The following is a 6400-nucleotide window of genomic DNA, read 5'->3' as shown; positions in this document are numbered from 1 at the left end:
ATGATCCCAGGGTCCTGGGATCAAGCCCCACATTGGGCTCTCTGCTCCATGGGGAGCCTGCTTCCTCCTCTCTGCCTGCCTATCTGCCTACTTGTAATCTCTGTCTGTCAAATTAATAAATAAAATCTTTAAAAAAATGGTTTATTAAAGCACTGGGACAGTACCCCTGGGCTGAAAGAGCTGTTGCACTGGGGTTGATTATATACTATGGAGTTAAGGGGGAGGTAAGGAAAAAGGGAGGTTTCAAAAGAACTTTCATATGCTAAAGATGACCTATGGGATACCTAAGGCCTTGCCATTGTCAAGTTAAAGTTGTTTTTCCTTTTAGTAAGGCATTAGCAGTAAGAGTTGGGAGCTTCCTGGAGGAGTATCACATTCCTCCTATCACAAGTCCTTGCCAATGAGCTTTAGGTTTAGAAGAAATTTAACTTTTATTTACATTTCCCTCTGTCTCAGCCTCCCTCAATTTTATCAAGGGAAAAATGATGATAGGGCTTCAGGAACTGAGTTACAGGTCTTTGGAAGTTAGGCTGTTGATAAGAAAGCTTCTTCCTAAGAAAAAAAAAAGAAAGAAAGAAAGATAGAAAGCAAGCTTCTTCCCTGTAAATCACTAGGACATTTGTAAATTGAGGGAGAATCAGGTCTTGCAGGATTCTGATCTCTACAAGTTAACTATTTGTTTTTCCTTTAGGGCAGCCAGAAATGCCTGAGGAATGTCACATATATCCCATGGGGGAGGTGTGTGTGAGAGGGGGCTGGGGGTGAGGGAGGGTGGCAGGAAGTTGTTGTGGTGGTGATTGTGGGGTGTCAGCTTCTGTTTTGTCCTCAGCTTGCTTTGTTATTCATTAGCTATTCTAATCAAGGAAAAAGGAAAAAAATAAAATGGGAAGAAAAGAAAATTTAAAAAAATACAAAGGAAAATGTATTAATTTTAGGATGATTTGTTAGACATAAAGATGCCATAAAAATCTAAAACTTTAGATGAAATGGATCACTTTCTAGTAAAATATATAATACCAGAGTTGACTCAAGGAGAATGTGAAAAACAAAAGAGAGACATATCTGGTAGAGGACATTTGTTGCTACTTCTGGTAAATTGCCCACATTTTCATCTAATCGGCTTGGAGAATCTAGCTCCATATTGTAGTATTGAACATGTGGCCAAGGCTTGGATAGCAAGGATCACCTGGACTTGATGTTTGAACAGGAATCCCAATCTGAGTCAATCTTATATATAAAGATTCTTTGTTTAGAATAAGTAAATTTGTAATATATAAAAATGGAGTTGTACTTGGTCATTTTTCTTTGCCACCCTTTGGGAAAAGCTTTCTCAAAAACAAAAATTAAACAAAACAAAAAACACATTAGTATCTGACTTTGTTAATACAAGAATTAAAATTGTAGGCCAAGCCCAATGTCTTAAAAAATGAGTCCAAACAGGGTTTATTCTGTTCATTCAGTGGCAGTAAAATACTACTAGTAATTTAGTCAGCTTATTATATTCTGAAAAGTCATTTTGCAAAATTCAACGTCAATTCTAAGTTTTAAATGGAAGTGATTAGCATTTTCTTTTTTAACATGATAGAGAGTATCTTCTTGAAAAAATAGGAATATCAGTGCCTATTTAACTATAAGCATTCAGGGTGTGCTAGATGTAAGTCTCAATACTGTGTAAGTTTTATGTAAAAATGTATATATTTTAGGAGGATTAAAGAGTTTTTTATTTTTTATTCTTACTATGTATTCATTTGGAGGATTAAAGAGTTAAATGAATACATAGTAAGAATAAAAATAAACATGAATATTTGTCTCATTTTAAAATGAGGAATTACCTTTTATATGTGAGAAACAGAAGAAAAAGTGAAAAAAATGACAGGTTTCATATTATGTTGTATTACTTGGAACTTTGACAAAATCATTAACTTAGAAAGGCAGGTAACAAACTGCAATATATGAGCAAACTCTATGATAAAATGGTTAACTATATATATATATATATATGCACACATATATGTATGTGTATATATTATGAGTATATATTTTATCTAATATATATTTAAAATTGATATACTCTCATACAAAATATGAAAAAATTATTACGTCACTTAATAAGATGATAAATATAACCAGACAATTTACCAATTCCAATGTGATATGACAAATAAATTTAGCCTCATTAGTAATCAGATAAATTAACATTAAAGCAATGAACATTTTTGCCTATCATTTGACAAAGGATTGTTTCCATCTCTCTCTCTCTCTCTCTCTTTATTTTCTGGACAAAGAATTGTTTTCCCTTTTGTAGTAAGAAAAGACAATGTTGGTAATAATACACTACTTGGTAACTCTGGCAAATTGTTGGGGAGAATGGAAATGGCTACAAGTTTTTTTTTTCTTTAAAGATTTTACTTATTTATTTGACACACAGAGAGATCACAAGTAGGCAGAGAGGCAGGCAGAGAGAGAGGGGGGAAGCAGGCACCCTGCCGAGCAGAGAGCCCAATCCAGGACCTTGAGATCATGACCCAAGCTGAAGGCAGAGGCTCAAACCACCGAGCCACCCAGGTGCCCCTGGCTACAAGTTTTTGATGTTTTGGCATTATAGAGCAGTGACCTTAAAATTGTTTATCCCCTTTGACCTGATAATTTTTACATCTATACATTTTTTAAGGTAAATATACAGATATGCCTATAAGGATTTTTTGATGTTGCTTAAGATAACAAAAATATGTAAACATTTCAGATGTTCAACACTTTTTTAAAAGACTTTGACAGAGAGAAAGAGAGAGAGAACACAAGCAGGGGGAGTGGCAGGCGGAGGGAGAAGCAGGCTCCCCTCTGAGCAAGGAGCCAAGAGTGGGGCTTGATCCCAGGACCCTGGGATCATAACCTGAACTAAAGGCAAACACTTAAGTGACTGAGCCACCCAGGTGCTACATTCAACACTTTTCTAATTTCTAATAATTTATATTCATTAGCCGTATGTTAGAGTACTAGACTTTTATCTAAAATCATGTTTTTAAATAGAATATTTTAGTTTTTAGAAATGTATATTTAAGTTAGAAAAAGCTCTTCAAATGGACTCTTGGCATTCCTTTCTAGAAATTTTCTATTTTCTTGACTTGTGTCACATTTTAGTTTTATGATTAATTTTTACCTCTCTTTTTTCTGTCTTGACTATCTTTGTTACCTCCTTTGTGTCTATCTATAATTGTTCCTTTTCCAAGGGATTCCAAGGATCATTTAGTAATAATGATTACTAAACATACTTTTACAGGCAATATCTTGTACTTCTTTGACTTCACTTAGCATCTTTGTTTTAATTTTAGAAGCTTACTTGATATCCATAGTAGCCAGATAAACATTGCCACTAAAATATGCCTCTGACATCTCAAATCTCAGAGATCCTGGCTGAATTGTTTTCTATTGCTCTACCATGACAAACCAGTTATAATACATTTTTTATATAAGTCCACTCAGTTACATAATGAGAAATTTGAGGTCATCTCTAAATTATCCAAGCTGCCACCAAATATCACTCTGCTTCTTTAATATTATGTACTTGAATCATGTATTTCCACATCTCATTTGCCACACCATTATTTCAGGACTTTATACTTTTTTCATCCAATTAATGCCATAACTCTATAAGTGGGACAATCTGACTTTTCCACAATCTGTTCTGCACTTCCCTGCTGGCATGACTGTTCTAGAAATTGAATAATTTTATTCCTCTTACTAAAATCACATCAACTGTGCACTGCTTAGAGGATCTAGTTCAAGTCTTCAGCATGATATACTGAAGTCATTTGTTACCTCTTTGGCCTCATCACTTCATATTTTGCTAATATGTTTAGACCTTTTCCTCTTCTACCCCAGAGTATGATGAGTACTGATCCCTGAATTTTCAGCGTTCTGTTATGCATTTCTGTTCTTGCATGTATTGTTCATTTTGCTTAGAATAAAATTAATGACCTCATTTCATTGGTCAATTACTACTACTACTGCTAGGTACAACTCAGATATCACCTAACTTTGGGAGTTTTCACTTATTAATATAGATTGTTCCTTCTAGGCCATTCAATTTTGCCTTATATCCAGAAGATATTAGGGCATTCAGCTCTAAGAGTATCCATCACACACAGTATCAGCATATGTTTATCTGCTTTCTTTAAAATTCAATACATTTCTTAATGATAAGTGCTATATTTCTTAACTACAATCCTAACATCCAGCATTAGGCCTGGCACATTCTGGATAAGTATGTATGTGTTGAATGCATGAATTAATGATCTGGAAAAGGTTTGGCAGATATTATAACAGGCAAGAAATATTACACAAATATGTTAACTAAGTGAAAGAAGTCTAGGCTGAAATAAATCAAATCCAGGGTGCTGGGTAACACTATCAAAATAAGTTTTCTCTGGAGAATAAAGGGTGAAAAATAAGCCTGGGATGCTAACATTAGCCAAAAATTCTGAAACTGAACCAAGAACTCTTTTTGGTAAAATTTTTGTTTGTTTGACGTGTTTTAATTGAGTATATGCTACACACACACACACACACACACACACATGCTGATGCCATAAGTATGCTAGTCTTTAGAAATGTAGCAATAATAAAAAGAAAGCTCTTACGGAGCTTCTGCTTTGGAGTGGGAGTGGGGAAGAACACACGTACAAGATAAATAAAAAAAATGTTTTAGAGATAAGTGTCATAGCAACAACAAAAAATACGCTTTGAGGATAGATACAAGGGCAGAGGTGGTGGATAGCTGTGTTGTGATCGGTGATGTCAGAATGGATAACCCAGAACCCATAGTTGGCTGATAATTAGTGTCTGTCCTGTATGAATGATGGATTCTCATCTTTCAAAACAGGAATTTCCTGAAAATGCTTTTCCAAGCCCCCACATTTTTGTGGCGATGTTAAAGATCCAGGTTTCATAACTAAAAATGGAGAGTTTCAACTGTCATGTAAAAGGAGAGTCTCTTATTATTTCACAGTGAAAAAGCCCAAGTTAGGATGGGAAAGAACTTTCAAATCTTAAAGTTACAAAAAATACAGTTCAGATTTACATTCAAAATTCTCATATCAGAACATTTCTTATAGAACAGATTATACATTTACCTCATGTAATGAAAAGATGTAAAATGTTTGGTTAACTGTTGTAAAGATACTGCAGATGAAGATACTGAGATCTTAAAGCAAGGTGATGACAGAAATGTATATTTCCAAAACATTTCAGAAATATTATATATATTTCAGAAACATTATATTCCTTTGTGGAATTTTCAGTACATGCAGTGTTTTGATGTTCATATTGTTATATGCTCAAACTTGTTTGCACTTATGAAAGGATTTTTATTCTTCATGGAAGATTGAGAGCACAACTTGTTTTTATGGTTAATCAAAAAAGATACTTTATGTTACTATCAGAGACCTATCCATTGGCTATAAGTGCTTTTAAAAAGAATTTTATTATTCAGATAAGGTGTTCTTTTTTTAAGTAGGTCAGAAAAAACAGACAAATAAATAACTAGGAAGAAAATAAAGGAGAAAATTGTTAAGAAGGAAGTATTTATGTTCACACTCATGAGTATAACTGATGCTATGGATTGAAATGATAAATTATAATGTAAAAAACAGATCAAGTGGAGATTAGAAAATTCAGGTACAAGTCTTCCCAGCTTCTGATATTTGGTAGGGCAGATATAGATGAGTGTGATTTGGGAGCTCAATCTAATACTCAGCAATTGCTTTGAAACAAAAATAAGCTTTATAATTTGAAAGTCAATATTAAATTGTGCTTATGATAAAAGCAGCATACAGTAGTAGAGTGGGATCAGTTGATTTTAAGTAAAGTTAAACTGTTAAGATATTGGCAGTTTTTCAAAGAGGAAGGATATTGTCTTTTTGAAGCTTTGATAGCAAGGATTAGTTAGGGATTCAATCTAGGCAAAAATGGTACCCAAAGGTTAAGAATTGTATTTTTTGCAGGGTCAAGAATATAATAAATTTATAGTAGGCCTAGGAGTAAGACACTGAGCCATTTAGGGCTCATTATAATATTTTTCTGGGCATAGGATGAATCATAGATGAGAGGTTGATTAGTTTTCTATTCTGCGTGGGAAACTGGCACAAGGGGCACCTGGGTGGCTCAGTGGGTTAAGCCTCTGCCTTCGGCTTGGGTCATGATCTTGGGGTCCTGGGATGGAGCCCCACATAGGGCTCTCTGCTTGGCAGGGAGCCTGCTTCCTCCTCTCTCTCTCTCAGCCTGCCTCTCTGCCTACTTGTGATCTCTGTCAAATAAATAAAATCTTTAGAAAAAAAATCTTAAAAAAATAAATAAAATCTTTAAAAAAAACTGGCACAAATGTAGGGACTTAAAGCAATATCCC

This window comes from Mustela erminea, chromosome X, assembly GCF_009829155.1.
Source record: "Mustela erminea isolate mMusErm1 chromosome X, mMusErm1.Pri, whole genome shotgun sequence".
Lineage (NCBI taxonomy): Eukaryota > Metazoa > Chordata > Mammalia > Carnivora > Mustelidae > Mustela > Mustela erminea.
The sequence above is the reverse complement of the archived record's forward strand: the minus strand, read 5'-3'. Positions refer to the sequence as shown.